Source organism: Herpailurus yagouaroundi, unplaced genomic scaffold (assembly GCF_014898765.1).
Source record: "Herpailurus yagouaroundi ecotype Mexico unplaced genomic scaffold, PumYag 164, whole genome shotgun sequence".
In the NCBI taxonomy this organism is placed as follows: Eukaryota; Metazoa; Chordata; class Mammalia; order Carnivora; family Felidae; genus Herpailurus; species Herpailurus yagouaroundi.
In genome coordinates, this window is record NW_024412405.1 from 22930293 (window position 1) to 22945703 (window position 15411).

The 15411-nt window shown below is 35.8% G+C and overlaps 1 long non-coding RNA gene across 2 annotated transcripts in view; it reads left to right on the forward strand.

Annotated features, from left to right (window-relative positions):
* Window positions 1-13082, forward strand: part of LOC121037805 (uncharacterized) — a 126385-nt gene extending 113303 nt beyond the window's left edge. For both annotated transcript variants that reach the window (XR_005793994.1, XR_005793995.1), the window contains one exon: window positions 12822-13082. This is a non-coding gene — a long non-coding RNA (uncharacterized LOC121037805). The remainder of the gene's footprint in view (window positions 1-12821) is intronic.
* Window positions 13083-15411: the final 2329 nt, after the last annotated feature.

The following is a 15411-nucleotide window of genomic DNA, read 5'->3' on the forward strand; positions in this document are numbered from 1 at the left end:
AATTTTTTTGTTTGTAAAGAGTAATATGAATAGCAAAATAAGAATTCATTTTGAGACCACATGATTTTTAAGGAAACAAAGCATATTCTTGAACATAGGTCTTCATATTTCAGTGATATTACATTAGTATTTGAAACCAAGTTTGTAGAATTCTGAGTTATCTTCTTGTCAGAAAGGCTGAATAGTCTGATTTTATCCTTGCTTACTACATGTTAGGTATGTAAACATGCATAAGTAACTCACATTTCCTGTGTACCATTTTCCCGTTCTGAAAAATAGAAAAAAATAAGCTTAAATTATAGAGTTAATTTGAGGATTAAATGATAATACGAAGTAGCTTTTCAGCTATTTCTGATAATTTTATTGCTTCTCTAAACTGAGAAGATAAGTGCTAAAGGATGGACATTGTTTTTAAAAAAAGAAAAGCAAAAAGATGTTAGAAGAAGTGCATATTCAGTATTTGCTAAAAGGTGTTCACTACCCAGCTCTGCGTCCTGACCTCCTCACGTACATCTAGGTTTCTGTAGAGAAAACTAAGGATCCAGTGGATTGAGAGAGAAGGATGACTTGGACTTGAAAAAGATCATCAGTCTTAGGCTTTTTACCATCCTTTGTTTTCTGCAAAGGTGGAGGCTTTTCCTTATTTCAAGACTAGCTCAGGGAGTTCAAAGAGATTTGACGAGGTCAGAAGGGGTGGAGGGATATAAGGACTCAAGGCTGCCGCTCCTGCCAGATGCTTTCTGAGCCCAAAATTTTTGGCTTGTCTAGGTTGCTGTCAAACAGAAGTATGCTGAGAGGGGTTTTGTGAGCATATGGCAAGTTTGATCATGGCAAAAACACACCTGTCTCTTTTGTCTGGAAAAGTTTCAAGGTGCTAGACTGGTTTGGATTAACCTGTGGGCAGAGCAGAGGGACCTGATGCAGGTGGGAGGCTATGTTCCATTTCTGTGATCAAAGGAAGAAACAAAATCTGTGTCTTCAGTGGTTAATTTGAAAGGCCAATATCTCTGCAAAGAAATGGCAGTGTTGGAGGTCTCCATGACACAGGAAGCTTGCATCCCAAAAGCCCCAATGTACCCCATGTAAAAACGAAAATAATGATTTGAGTAGATTTGCCATGCAGAAGACAACAGCGGTGGATTACAAACACACCAGTTCAGCTGTACCTTCCCCACCCCCACTGTCTCATCTCCTGCCCCATTCTCCAGCTGGGGCAGCCAGAGGCAGCATGGTCAAGGGAGAAAAGCAGTGACAGGAAATGATAGTGCACCATTTGGTTGATGCCCTGCAACATTCTCAGGCAAGACTCAAGCCAAAGAAGGTGATGTGCTTACATTGGATAATTGGTCATATTTTTGACACTAATCTTAGCTAGGCTTTTTTCAATATCTAAAAATGGGTTTTCTAATACCCAAAGTAACCAAGAATGGTTTTGCATCTGAATATACTATCCAGGGGCAGGAAGGCAAGATCTGACAGAATATTTAAAGTGAAAGATGAGAAAGGAAAAAGTTTTGTAGACACTGCACACCCCTGGGTTCAGCTTTGTAGAAATATGAGTACTGTCTCATCAATAATATTTTCAAAATATTACTCAAATCTGCCACTATAACCTTATTCCTATTGATATCACTTTAGTTCAATCCACCATCCGTCTCACCTAAATAATGACACCAGCTTCCTGTTTGTGTTTCCACTCCTATGGTTTCTCTTCCCTTGTTTATTCTCTGCAAAAGAGTAAACATGGTTTTCTCAGAACATAAGGTAGCTTATGTTTAGCTTCCTTGCTTAAACAATTCAATGGCTTTGTATTGCTTTATTACAAAATCTAAACTCCCTGCCTTGTCCTAGAAAATCTGTCTTCTATTTCTCCATCTTTTTGGGGGGCCACTTTCTCCTATGTTAACTCTGCTGTAAACTCAAATCTCTTGTGGTCATCTTCTGGCTCACCATGGCTCTACTGTTCCCAGTGTCTATGGGACCTACCTCTTTCCAACCCTTCTGAGAGCCAGCGAACTAACTACATCTCTTCAAAGAACTCCTTTACCTTCCTGCCTAAACAAAGTGTCCTATGCATCTCTCCATCTCCACTAATTATTTTCTCCTTTACAGCATTGATTTATAATTCACTACAACACTGACTAAAATAGCCCTTGTACATTTAATGTTTTACTGCTCTTTTCTTTTTTCAAAACACTGTATCACCACATGTCAAACAAAGTCTTCACTTGGTGAGTGCTCAAATATTCATGAAAGGAATTATGTTCTTATTGTTAGTACTAATATATTATTTTCAACTCAAAATATAGGAAAAATGTACAGAATAAAAAGAAAAGTAGGAGAAAGAAAATAATAGAATCAGACATTATTAAACAGAAATGTTACATCTTGTGGGGAGGGGACTATAGAGATAATAAACAATGCCCAAAGTTGATTCTTTAGAAGTGTAAAAATACAGGATGATCTACCAAGGCAAACTAGGGAAAAAGAAAAGCACAAAGAAGGAAAATTAACTTTAGAAAATGGAACAAATAGATTAGTAGAAGACATCTAAAACTTTTAGGACAATGAAAACATTAATGGCATTATATTTGAAAAGGAGTAATATGGATATTTTAGGAAACATATCCTCAACTAATATAAATGAAATTGTAGCTGTTCATATAAAATATGAATCAATGGCCAAAAATTCTTCCTACAAAAAGTTTTAGGGAAAAAACAAATGATCGCCAATAGTTTTGGAGATGTTTTAAGAAGACTTTGAGGATGGGGCGCCTGGGTGGCGCAGTTGGTTAAGCGTCCGACTTCAGCCAGGTCACGATCTCGGGTCCGGGAGTTCGAGCCCTGCGTCGGGCTCTGGGCTGATGGCTCAGAGCCTGGAGCCTGTTTCCGATTCTGTGTCTCCTCTCTCTGCCCCTCCCCCGTTCATGCTCTGTCTCTCTCTGTCCCAAAAATAAATAAACGTTGAAAAAAAAATTAAAAAAAAAATAAATTAAAAAAAAAAAAAGAAGACTTTGAGGAAACAAACAATCCTCATCTTACAAAAGCTGCTCAGAGAATAGAAAAAGAGGAAGGATTCCCCAGCACATTTAATTAGACCCGTAAAACCTCAATTATAAAACTGGACAAGAATAGTACAAGAAAATAAAATTGTAGAGCAAACTCATTTAAGAACATTGATGCAGAAAGCATGAATACAGTCTTACCAAATGGAAACCTGCAACGTATATATATAAAATATATCACATTTACATTTGTTTCGTTCCAGCAATAGAAAAGAACTTTGTATCATAAAGTGTCACAGTGTGTTTGCATACTTTAACAAATAGAAAGTTAATTTATTATTGTATTGAAACATATTAACAAATAATAAATTAATCTCAATAAAATAAATAATTTATTAATAATAAATTAATCAAATATTGCATTGAAATATTTGATAAAAATTCAGCACCTGTTCATGAATAAAAATAAACACAGAAACAAAGCATTTCTCGAATCATTAGCTAAAGGTTCCTTCACCTGATGAAAGGGTATCTGTTAAAACCTGTATCAAACATGGGGCGCCTGGGTGGCGCAGTCGGTTAAGCGTCCGACTTCAGCCAGGTCACGGTCTCGCGGTCCGTGAGTTTGAGCCCCGCGTCGGGCTCTGGGCTGATGGCTCAGAGCCTGGAGCCTGTTTCCGATTCTGTGTCTCCCTCTCTCTCTGCCCCTAGCCTGTTCATGCTCTGTCTCTCTCTGTCCCAAAAATATATATAAACGTTGAAAAAAAAAAATTAAAAAAAAAAAAAACCTGTATCAAACAATACTTTTATTGATGTAACTTTAAAAATATTATAAAGATCTGTAGTACACCTCAACCAAACTCAAAGTGATCTAGGCTAGTACTTTGTGATATCTCTGAGAATAACATAGACGTGGTCAGAGAGTACACAAAGATCATTCACAAGGCAGGCTGCTAGGCTATATAACATTTATTGGATATGCAATGTTTCTAGGATAGTCTTAATATCTCTAGGATAGCCTCTCCACAAATGTACTGTAGTGCATACTGTGAGAGAAGGAACATGTGTGCAGTTCAAAAATTAATTGGAACGGGAATGTGTAAGGAAATAACTAAACGTCTTTTGTTGCATTCAATTGAGCCCAAGAAAAATGAGTCTAATTCCTGAAGGCTATTGCTCCCCCAGCATGTGTGCTTGTTCTATTTCATCTCTACAGGCATGCCTCATTTTATAGCACTTCGCAGATACTGTCTGTTTTACAATTTGAAGGTCTGTGGAAATTCTGCATGAAGCAAGTCTATCAGCATCAGTTTTCTACTAGCATTTGCTCACTTCGCATCACTGTGTCACATTTTGGTAATTCTCGTAATATTTCAAACGTTTTCATTATTGTTATATTTGTTATGATGATCTGTGATCAGTGATTAGAACTCACTAAAAGTTTGGATGATAGTTAGCGTTTTTTAGCAATAAAGTATTTTTTAATAAAGGGGTGCACATTTTTAGACATAACACTATTGCACATATAATAGACTACAGTATAGTGTAAACATAACTTTCATTTGCACTGAGAAACCAAAAAATTTCTTTGACTTGCGTTATTGGAGTGTTGGTCTGGAAATGAACCCGCAGTATCTCTGAGGTATTGCCTCTGTGTCAGAAAGCAATTGTTCAGGTTCAATAAATTATATATAATATTACTTTTTCATTTCAATACAGCTGAAGGATTTACTTCATTCCATTACAGGAAGTTCCACCAATTACTATTTCAATAGTCTTCCAAATTATTATTTAAAAAAGTATACACTCATGCTCATGACTTCCTAGGTATTTGCAAATTTATATTTGCCCTAATGTAAAATTTCATAGAATTTCCATGGCAGTTCAAACTTTCTGATTTAGAAATATTCCAATAGCTGCAAGATATTCTTGACATAAACAGATCTCATATGGGAGGAACATGGTAAAATGATGGACTAAGTATACTTACTAGGACATAACACTTTTGCAAACAAATCAAAATTCCTTTTACATCACTTAACATATTATAATTATGTTACAGTGCATTTAATCACATAGCACATAATTAACTTCATATTAAAAATATTAAAAGGGGAACAGCATCTTACTTATATAAGAATACTTACTAAAAATTTAGAAGAAGTAATAGAAAAGTCACCATTTAATGATCATTATGGTAATAACTGACTCAGGCAAAATCCATAAGTTAATGAGAAATCACTAGACTGTAAGTGCTGGGGTATTCAAAAAGTCTGAAATTATCATGTTACAGATTAATATTAACAAAACGAACAAAAGATTAAATTTCATAATGGAAATATTTGGCACATACTATCTTAATCAATCAAACTTAATATTACCAATTTAGGACTTTAGAGATTACTAATGTTAAGTATTTATGTTTTTCCCCAAGGTTTTATTGAGATACACCTGACAAATAATATTGTAATAATCCAATGTGTACAAACATAGTAATCTGATATATGTATATAATGTGAATTAATTACCATAATAGGTTGAATTAACCTCATATAGTTATTTTTCTTCTTGTTATGAGAAGTTTTAAGATCTAATCTTTTAACAACTTTGAAATATTCAATACAATATTAACTGCAGTCACCATGTGTACATTACTTTCCCAGAATTTATTTATCTCATAACTGCAAGTTTTTATCTCTTGAACACCTTCACCAATTTCCCTCAACCCCCACCCAATATACCTGTCAGATATTTGTATGTCTTCTTTGTAAAAATATCAGTAGAGTTTCTCTGCCTATTAGCTATTTATTCCATTTAGGTATTATATTTTTACTGAGGTAAAGAATGATGACTATTTCTCCATGTATGATTGATTTTCACGGATTTATACCAAAACGAATGCAAGGCATAATAATTTCAAAAGATTTTTTTTGAGCCAATGGAATATTTTTCTTCAACAATGTGCATAGGTTCTTAAAAACAATGTCTGACAAATATTTTTTATGTAATTATTTTCTTTATCTCCCAGTAAAGAAAGATTGCAAATATAACATTACGTACTACTACTAATGTTTTAGACTTTGGTGGGGGAAAGTAATTATTCTTAGATCAACTATGTAACATATAGATAGGCACTGAGAATATATCTGGTTTCCTAATGAAAAGTCTCTGAACTTTTCACACCAAAAGACACTCTGTGGGCTTGAATTCTCAGCCTGGTGGAGTTAATGTGGCTCTAAACTAACATTACTATAATTAAATTTTAATTAACTGATTAAAAAAAATTTAAACTAACATCCAGAAAACAGTGTCAGAAAACCCCCCTTTATATTTTTAAAAACTTACAATGTAGTAGCTTGGTTAAGACAAAATCCCCAACTTTACACACAAGATCAGAATTAATAAAAATGATGATTTCTACCCTCCAGCTCCACTGACTCATAGTATCTGCTTTTATTACTCTATCTAAATCTTTGTATGGGAAAATGGTGCTTGATTTCAGATTTTGGTTTGATCCAGAATGACATAAGTGGTTAACTTGAAAATACCAACTTTTTGGTAACCAATTGGTGGGTTAAAAAATAAAATTCAGGATACCTATCCAGAGAGACATAGCATGAAAACATTAATAAACAAAGAAGTGGGGCACCTGGGTGGCTCAGTTGGTTGAGCATCTGACTTCAGCTCAGATCATGATCTTACAGTTTGTGAGTTTGAGCCCTGTGTCAGGCTCTGTGCTGACAGCTCAGAGCCTGGAGCCTGCTTCAGATTCTGTGTCTCCCTCCCTCTCTGCCCCTCCCCAACTCATGCTCTATCTCTCTTTCTCTCAAAAATAAATAAACATTAAAAAATTTTTTTAAAAATGAAAGTGATCTTTGTCATTTTTCTGATAATAAATTTCCATCATACCCCCATAGCAGGAACTTTGGACAGATAGCAAAATATTTCTGTCATTGTGATTTTATATGGCAGTGCATCAGAGACTATTTGTGCTCCAATATTTGTGTATATGGCTATTGGATTAATTGTTATCTCATCTGGAAAAATGTCAGGAAGCACTTGAGCTATCATGCTGACAGAGAAATCTTTCAAGAGATGGCACTTACAATGCCCTCCTAAATTGTTCCATGTATCTTAAAGTACCAAGTCCAGCCTAGTGCTATGAGATTTCATAAGATGTTATTCTTGAGTGTATATTTCAGATTTGCTGAAATGTGCTAATGAGGGCAAGGACCTAGAGCCTGAGGTAAAATAAAGCTATGTGGTAAGGGTTACATTTTTTCTTAAAGAATCAAGATTAATGTCTGTATGTTTGAAAAATATTGCACTCAGATGGGAAGGAGGGGATTCTTGTGAACACAGTGGACTGAACTAATGAGAATAGGTCCTTGTATTAAAACATATACATATTCAGGGAGCCTGGGTACCTCAGTAGATTAAGCATCTAACTCTTGGTTTTGGCGCAGGTCATGGTCTCGTGATTCATGAGTTCAAGCCCCATGTCTGGCTTTGCACTGTCAGTGCAAAATCTGCTTGGGATTCTCTCTCTCTCTTTCTCTGCCACTCCCTCTCTCTCTCTCTTTTTCTCTCTCTTAAAATAAATAAGTAAACATTTTTTTTTAAATTCTCGTTAATGTTTTAAGAATATGTACTTAATCAAAAGAAAGAAAGAAACTAATTCCAAGTTACAAGGAGAAAGAAGATGAAGAAGAACCGTGAGTGGGAACTAGAGCCAAACATTTCAGTGGGTATCAGAAGGTGATATGTGCATAAGTTCCAGTCAGAAAACTGGCCATGCCATAGACCTTCACAGTCAGCACATCTCACAGGGAGATGAAACTGAGCATCTTGCATTAGATCAGCATTGAGGAAATGTTGGCTTATCTTTGAGACTATAAATGTTTATCTCGGTGGCTCAGCTATGAGGCATGGAAACAGGATGCTTATTAATCACAAATGAATTTACAATTATAGATAAAAATATTAATTTTGTTCTTTAAATTTTTTGAAGTTTATTTTTGAGACAGAGAGAGAGCAGGGGAGAGGCAGAGAGAGGGAGAGAGAGAATCTCAAGCAGGCTCTGAACTGCCACCACAGAGCCTGACATGGGGTTTGAACACACAGACTGTGAGATCATGGCCTGAGCTGAAATCAAGAGTTGGTTGCTTAATCGACTGAGCTACCCAGGCACCCCAAGATCAAAAATTAATTTTAAAAAGTGATCAGAATGAAGACAGATACCATATGTTTTCACTCTTATGTGGATTCTGAGAAACTTAACAGAAGACCATGGGGGAGGGTAAGGGGGGAAAACATTAGAGAGGGAGGGAGGCAAACCATAAGAGACTCTTAAAAACTGAGAATAAACTGAGGGTTAATGGGGGGTGGGGGGAGGGGAAAGTGGGTGATAGGCATTGAGGAGGGCACCTGTTGGGATGAGCACTGGGTGTTGTATGTAAACCAATTTGACAATAAACTTCATATTAAAAAAAAAAAGAATGTAGACAAATCATATGGATTGCAAGGTATAAATAAAATATTTTATAGGAAGACTTTTTCGTCCCAGGGCTCTCAGATACCACAGAAAACAATGATAAACAATAAATAATTTACAAAGAACTAGAGATATAATAAAGAATATGAATGATGACATTTAAAATAAGCATGTTTAAAATGTTTAAAGTGAGGGGTGCCTGGGTGAGTTGGTTGAGCATCCCACTCTTGATTTCAGCTCAGGTCATGATTCCAGGGTTGTGGGATCTAGCCCTGTGTTGGGCTCCATGCTGGGCATGAAGCCTGCTTAGGATTCTCTCTCTCTCTCTCTCTCTCTCTCTCTCTCCCTCCTTCTTCCTCTGTGCCTCTTCCCCACTCACTCTCTCCATAAAAAAAAATAAATCAATAGATAAATAAAATAAAATGTTTAAAATGAAAAGTGGGCTACAAACTGTGACAAAAAATCACATAAAAAGAGCACAAACAATAAAAACTCTGTAAAATGAAAAAAATCTATAAACAAAAATGTAGTCATTGAATTAAACAAAAATAGCTAACAAACAGACAAAATCAAACCAATGATGACTCATCACCTAAGAGAATATATACATTGGACATAAGATAAGGAACCCAAGGAAAGGAACACAAGTCTTGAAACTGGCGTTTGACAGCATCAGCAATCGTATTTAATGTTTTAATCTACTTGTATGCATTTTTATGATCTATGAATGTAAAAATTCTAAATTTTTTTCTCTTTCTCTTTTTTCTCTTATAATTTAATTTTCCCAAATTATGCAACCACTGCAAAATTTGGACATATGACAAACTTACACATTGCTGTTGTGCACATTAGACAGGAAAGTGAACTGACCACCTCACCGTCTCCACTAGCATCTTCTCAGAGATACTTGCATCACTTTGAGAAGACTCAGAAAGCATTTGCTCTGAAAGGACTTGCTCAACTTTGGATAGAAACAGGGAAGAGGAGCATGAGTTGCAAAATAGTGGGTACCTGGAATGATGTCAGACAAATCCTAGTATTCCACAGTACATCTTTTGGGAAGATGACGTTTGAAGAGGAGAGTAAGGACAAGAACTTTGGTTAATGTATGAGTCCTATAAGAAGATATAGCCTTTCTATGGGCATTTTATTTTGGGCATTTGACATAAACATGGAATAATATGTTGATGTTGACAAAAAGAAATAGTAACACAAAGATTTTATGCAAAACGAAGAATGAGATACCATGAGGAACGGTACAGAATCAGGATGAGAAAGAGTAGACAGTGTTCTTTTTTAATGTATTTCTTTTTTTTTTCTTTTTCAACGTTTATTTATTTTTGGGACAGAGAGAGACAGAGCATGAACGGGGGAGGGGCAGAGAGAGGGAGACACAGAATTGGAAACAGGCTCCAGGCTCTGAGCCATCAGCCCAGAGCCCGACGCGGGGCTCGAACTCCCGGACCGCGAGATCGTGACCTGGCTGAAGTCGGACGCTTAACCGACTGCGCCACCCAGGCGCCCCTAGACAGTGTTCTTTAATTGATACTGGAGGAAAAGTGGAAGACTGAATTGAAAAAAAAATGGGGGTCTTATGTAGAGATATCTTTCAGACAATCTGAATTAGGGAGTGGAGATTTTAAAAGAAATCTAGGAAGTAAAGATAAATATTAAAGATTGACCATAGAACATAGAATAAGAAAAGTAGACTACCAAGGAGATCTTGAGCTTGCAAAAAAGAGGGCAAAAACTGTGAAAAAGAGGAAACTTAAAGGAGTTGAATCTATGATGAACTAAAAGAGAACAGATGCTCAAGATATGAGGGTTATTGTCCAATGCATTACTGTTGTAAGAAAGAGGAATTAAAGAGTAGGAAATTAGTTCGGGGAAAGGAGATATGGGCAAAAGGAAATTATTGATTTTAATCATTAAGTGGCCAACCATTATTGATCTTGGTAGAGTACTTTTTGCAGTGATAATGGCATTTCAGTTTTTAGAGTTGAATTTCTATGCCATTTGTTACCCCAAAAGACACTCCCCCAGTCTTCCTGGGCACATGGTTGCACGTGGCTGCTGGTGAGACTAGAAATTATAGTTCTTTCATTTATGTTCTTATATTTGGGGACTTCTATTGTTTAGACAATATATAAACTTTAGTCAAAATAAAACAGACTTTAAACTTCCAAGTAGGCTGCTGTGTAACAGAAACCTAAAGTACATGGCATTGGATTGGTGGTTAGGCAACCTGGACCCATAAAGATTGAATCGTTATGCTATCATAACTGGTAAACCCATTGTCTTTGATGACTTACAAAGCAGAATACGTGGCTATTGAACCTCTTTGATCACCAACCTCTAGGGGAGTGGTTGTAAAAAGCTATAATGTGAGTGTATATTGCCTGATTCTTGCTGCTTTATGCAAATTATTACAATAAAAAATCACCTCTAGCAAGATTTTACTTACTTTCAAAACAAGAAGAAAGGAAAAGGCCAGAAATATGAGGTTTTGCAGAGTTAAAAAATCTCATTTTGTATTCCTCAAGACCAGGAAAATAAAATTGTTATTCATAACATTTATCAAGGCATCTCTTTATGATTTTTCAGCCAAGAAAGGTTACCTAAGCTTGGGGTGATTCTAAGAGAATGAGTGTTACCTTTTGCTCCAGCCTATTGTATCAAGAGCTCTTCAAGGTACCTTCATTTCTCAAAGTTAGGGAGAAATGGTCACACAAAATAAAATCTTACATCAGGCGTTGTTTCTCAAATACTGCACTGAGGGAAAGTAAATAGATGAGAAGTCCAATAACTTTTGAGAGAGTAATTACAAAGAAATTATGGCCTATAAAAATCTGATTGTTTTTCTCCAGAACAGTTTTCAGCCTCCTAGAATTACAAGTGCTAGAAATAGTTTATGAAAGTGCATCTCTAAGGAGAATATCAACTTTCTTCAGATCTGGCCACAGAAGATTATGGACGCAATGAAGAAATTCCCAGAAATCAGAGTCAAGTGCCAAGGAAAACTGAAGAAAAGATGGTTTTTCTCACAGATCAGAATGACTCTCACCAATGAACTTATGCAACATTCAGCAAAACCAGCCTTTATCATTTCTTCCCAGAATTTCAGCATCATCATGGACTGATGCACATGTTTCTCATTCTATGTTCTACATGGACTCTTTTTCTCAGTAGCATTTGTTTGTTCCTGTTTCACCTAATACGTTATTCTCCTTATCAACTTTGGACGCAGGCAAAGGGAGCTCTGCCTTGGGCTCCCCTCATTGGCAGGCCTGACTCTTTCATTATTCAGCTTTGCCCCCATCATCAAGGTGAAGATTCTACAGGCCAAGTGGCAGTGATGCCCAGCTGGAGCCCACATTCCACTTCTGTGCCGTGTTCCAGACACCTGGGACTTCAGGACACCCTGTCTAAACAGTTCCACATTGACCTCCAGGTTTTTCACAGGCTCTTCATTCACATCATCTCTTGAGAGTTGTCTGCTCCACTGTTGGCCTTAGCTTATGCCCAAGAGCTCGCTAATGGGCAGCTATTCAGAGGAGCTTTGAGGGTACTTTGGACTTGTAGACTGAGGTGTCACACAATTGACCATTAAGGAAAGGTGTGAAAAGAAAGAAGGGCAAAAAAGGTTACGAGGTGGGGCATTTATAATGTGTTGCCACATTCATTCATAGATGGAAAAATGAGTCTGAGAATTCTGAATTTCTCAAAGGGGTAGATGAAAGTTATTTAGTTAACAGTCTATTTGCTTGAATTATAATTTTTTAATATTTAGGTACATGTTAGGTAAGCCTCCATTTGTTATCACGGTTCTGTCCCCAGAAATGTTGGGGCAAATGTGTGTGTGGACAGTGAGGATGATTATGGAGGGCAGATCATTTTTCTCTTAGTTTGTAAGTTGCCAGGTAATAGAATCCACAACTGGACATAATGGATAGGATTGTCCTTTTGGCACAGATTACGGGCTTTGAGCTGAGTGTGGCCATAGGATAAGACCTTGGGCTTTGTCCTTCAGCTAGAGAGTTAGTTCAGTTTGTTGGAAAAAGTGTGCGTTAGTTCAATTTGTTGGAAGATATGTGGTGGCCACAGGAAGGACTCTGGCCATCTGCTAGCTGCCCCCCGCCCCGCCTCCAATCTATTTCCTTCTTTTTGGGCACATGGCTGCACAGCTGTGAACTACCTTTCTCATCCCCAGACTTACATCTATATTAGCTTCTGTACTCAAGTTCTCATCAATAAAATATGAACTGAAATGAGAGGTATTTAAAAGGTCTTACCCTGTTCCTCCTCTCTTTTTTCCTGCCTAGGGACTGATATGTTGATGTGGCAGAAGTACATCGTGAACCACGCTGAGGAAGGCAACATCTGTGAGGATGGTGGAGAATTACACGGGAAGAAGACAAATCCATAGAAGAAGATCACAGAGCAAAGCCTCACTTGCATAGGCTCTTTGGACTTTTAAATTGTTCCATGTGCACGAGTCAAACTTAAGGCATTGTCTTTCATTTGCTTGTTTGTTTTCCAGCAGTTTAGTCTTTATCCTAATAAAACTGCTTAGGAAAATATGAGCTGATTGCTATTCTTTTAAAGGGAATGACTAAACACAATTGTAATGGTAAAAAAAAAAAAAACCTGATCATTTTTCTTTACTTAGATTGGATAAGAGACAGATGGATTGTATGGAAATAAGTAACTTATAACATGGTCTTTTTGTTATGTAATTTCTCCCATGCTTAAGAAGTATTATATTAATCACAGTTCTAAGAAGAGTCAGGTTTACATTGTCATATGAAGTCTTTTCATGGATATCTCCTCCAACTGTCAGAGAAGTATTATATACATGTAATAGTGTCATAGAGCATAGAGTATAGATAAAATATATAGTTTATAGAGTAAATTGATTATACGGTAAAGAGTATATAAAGTACACAGCATGTAGGGTAGATAGAGTAATACTATACATTACTCTCCATGTGTTCACAAATCGATATATTCACATATTACTTTCTACACAGAGAGAATTTGTTTTCTGAAACCATTAGAAAATTTGAATTTTCACAAGTCACAAATAACAGAACTTTCAAGGTGTTCTAAAATTAAACAGAAAATAGTTACTTATAAGAAACCATCCAGAAATGCATCATTAACTCTCAGAATGTGTAAATAAATCTGACATTTGCCAGAAGCTAATGAGATACATGCTTGCTGTCTAACTTGTCAAGCATTCTTTTTGGGAAATCTTAAAAAGAGAAGCCTTCTAAATCTGAGTCATTTACATGAGACCAAGTCAAAACATACCAAACATCAAAATCAGGTTCCTGTTCTCTAAAGGTATTTCATATGAAGAAGCAAGGTCTCCATTGTTGGATAGATTTGCTTTAGAATCCTCATCCTGTGAATTACTGGTTGTCATTTTAGGCAATTTACTCCATTTCTTGAAGCCTTGTGAATGCTAAAAACTTAGGAGTCAGAACCAACTCTACTGTGGTTTCAGCTACTGGCAATGCTATAAATGTTCTTGCCCTTTCTTTTTCCCCTGCATTTTCGCCAGTTTATTTTGTAACTGCTGCCTCCTTGTAGAATGTAAGATCCAGTATCTCAATTATCAGCTTAGATTTAGATCACTTATGTCTAAATGCCTGATAAAGTAGTTTGGTATATACCCCTTGCAACAAAAGTGGATGCTTTCTGCATTTGACTCCATCTCAGATCTCTTCCTTCAAGGAAATATACTTGAATTTTGGTAGGTGTGCAGAAAATGATGCTGTTTTCATTATTTCAATCCAGAAGGTCAAAGAGTATTACAAATGATGGACTACATCACTATGACAGCATTGTGATGGAGGAACAAAAATGTTATTGGCACATCTGAGTCCCAAAGAATATCAGCAAAAAAAATAGTTTGACAATGACATCATAAAATTACTGTTTATAATCACTGGTGGCTCATTTTATTTCAAAGTCTTTGGTTTTGTTGATCATCTCCATTATGTATCTGTATTCTATTTCAGCTCTTTTCAATAATTTATTTACAATTTCCTTCTTTTTTTGGTTTAGTCAATCTTTTTCTTGCTATTTAAATCAGATTTCTATTTCATTAATATTTTAGACTATTTGTTTTTCAAATGTAATCACTTAAGTGCAGTACATTTTTCTTTTTTATAGAAACTTTTAGAAGTATAAATATTCTTCTAAGTACCATTTGGGTGGCATCCCATAGTCTACATCAGTAGTATTTGCATTATTATTCAGTATTAAGTAATTTTGCATTTTCAAATATGGAAATATTACATACTAGGATTTATTTCTCCCATATTATTTTTAATTTCCATGTTATTTTATTATTTTCTTTCCTATTATGCAGATTTCATATTCATTACATGTTTTTCTTAACATTTTGGAAATGATATCCTCTATTTTTTACCTTTTAAGTGGCTATTATTGGAATTATATTTATTTCACTAAAAGTTTAAAGTGAATAAATTTCTCCAACCCCTTTTCAAACAATTAAATGTCCTCACAATACTGTATCTAAGAATTTCCCTCTCCTGGCTCTCACTAACATATATTATTGTCCACTCTTCTGATTTCATCTTATAGTTACTAATGGAGACATTTCACGTTTGGAATATCAACATGTATTTTGATTTACCCACGCACTCACAGATTGTTTTGGGGCATGCACCACACACTTTTAATCCTTTTTGTGGGATAATTTTCTTTCTTTCTGAATTACATATAAAACATATTAGAAAGAATTAATGGATGGCACAGTCACTGTGTTTTTATGTATTTTTTAAAATGCTCTTATTTTAGTATCATTATGGAGTGAGAATAAAGATAATTAACTCATCTGTGTCCAATCTAGATTTAATTCAGTTCCTGCAATACTTTAAA